Raw genomic sequence first — 2,182 nt, forward strand, 5'->3', positions numbered from 1 at the left:
AGTATGCCAGGAAGTGGGAGAGTTTGAGACTTCCGGAAAGTTTCCTTGAAAGGGAGGAGCATATACTTCTTCTCTTTTCCACCCTGCTGCCTGGACTCCAGAGGTGATGGGAGGAACTTAGGCAGCAATTCTGGACCATGAGGAAACAAGCAAAGATGGCAGAAGAGCAAGCTAGAGGAGCCCAGATCCCTGATGACTTTTGGGGGTGTCATATCTCCCAAGATTGCCTCCCCATGGTCCTATTTTATGGACACACTGATAATCTTGTTTGGGTCACTATGATGTTGAAATTTTTTGTTGCATAAAGCTGAATCTAATCCTAACTATACACCCATTTCCCTGATGTCAGCCTCCATCCTGAGCAGAGTTTCAAACTGGGAAGCATAGGAAGGGAGGCTCTGAGCAGCAACAACAGTCCCAGACTTGGAGTAGGCCAAGGGCACACCCACAGAGAGTCTACCCAAGTTCTCAGACTGGAAACAGTGGCTGGGGGAAGAGCAGGATTTATGGGGGATGACTGGGAGTGCAAGTTGGACACGTTTTGTTTGGGGGAATTTGGTAGACATCCAACTGGCAAAGAACAGGGAAAGGGGTCTAGAGTCCCGGGGCAAGGTTCAGGCTGGAGATGCAGGTTTGGGAAGGTCAGGAGAAAACGGTTGTTTATTGAACCATGTGACCGCAGGAAATCATCCAGGGAGAGGGTGGATAGAGGGACTTCCAAGGACCGAGTCCCGAGGCTCTAGTGTCAGGATGTTGAGGAGCAAGGAGATGCCAGCCAAGGAGACTCAAGAGGAGCAGCCACAGCAGGACAGGCAGAGAGTGAGATCTGTTCCAGCCAAGTAAGGACAGCGTGTCCAGGAGGGGAGTACTCAGCTGGGACACTTGTTCCTGGAAGAGGCGGGGCTGAGCTCTCATAGTTGGATTTAGCAACATGGAGCTCAAGTATGACTTAGTTAAAGAGCCTGGGAGGAGGGGCTGGGTGAAAATCTGATTGGAGCAGGCTCAAGAGAGAAAAGGTGGAAATAAATTGGAGATAAGAGGCAACTCCGGAGGGGTTTTGCTCTTTAGGGGAGCAGTGACTGGGTGGTAGCTGGAGGGGAGCGGGGAGGATCAATCAGGTACTCAGAAACGAACCCGGAGGACTGCCAACACTCAGGGAAATCTCAGACGGCTGCCTGTGCCTAGACTCACATTGACTCTAATGGAATAGAGGGGCCAGGGAGTCCAGCCCATCTGAGCACCTGGACGCTGGGCCAGTGATAACATGAGCAGCAGAGAATAAATTCTCTATCAAGAGAGAGTTACCTCCCTCTTGTGCCCCCTAAATCTGCATGTACCCGAAGTGCTGCTGGGTGGGGGCAGGGGACAGCGCAAGGCGGTCGGGGGAGGGTCCCCTCCTACAGCCAGAGGGCAGCAGCCTCTTTGTGCCTGATTCTTCAGGTACCAGAGGGAGTTTCAAGGGAGACCACACACTTGTTTTTAGCTTTCTGCTTAGCACTTAATAGATTCTCAGATTTTGTTGATTGTTTTTATGGATCCAAATTAGGGCATGGCTAGGGGAAGTAGTGAATACGGGAGAATATCTTTTTAAAAAGCATCGTTTATTGTGGCGATTAAATAAAAATAAAGCACCGTTAACTTTAGTCAAGGAGCTGGGAAGAAGACCAAAAAGGTGGTGAGCGAAAGCAAGAAGATGGGAAACAAGAAAGACGAGAACTGGCCCGCAGAGCTAGGGAAGTTGCACGTGGGTGGTGCTGGTGCTGAGGGGACGCGCCTCGGCCCCCTTTCGGGTCTCGCCTGCTTCCCTTCCCCCCGTACCTGTCAGCGGGCTCCGCAGGCGCTCCGGAACCTCCCTTCTCGCCACCGCCCGCCGCACAGAAATTGCAGGGCTAGCGGGCGCGAGGGGATTGGGGAATAGCAGTGGATCTCCCCTTCCACTTCTGCTCGGCCGGAACCCCGGCAACCCTCAGGGCACGGGCGGTGCTGGGGCGCAGTTTGGGCGTTGTCACCTAGCAACCACTGTACGCTCCGGAGCCGTCCGGGGGTAGACTACAACCCCCAGAATGCACAGCGCCCGCAGCCCGGGAAGGTCGCCACATCCAGGGCCCCTTCTTCCCCGCAATGCCCATCGGGACTTGTAGTTCTCGGCCCCTCCGGGCGCGCCGGGTCTCCTGCGGGGGAG

This window comes from Neophocaena asiaeorientalis, unplaced genomic scaffold (genome assembly GCF_003031525.2).
Source record: "Neophocaena asiaeorientalis asiaeorientalis breed wild unplaced genomic scaffold, Neophocaena_asiaeorientalis_V1.1 scaffold65, whole genome shotgun sequence".
NCBI classification, from domain to species: domain Eukaryota; kingdom Metazoa; phylum Chordata; class Mammalia; order Artiodactyla; family Phocoenidae; genus Neophocaena; species Neophocaena asiaeorientalis.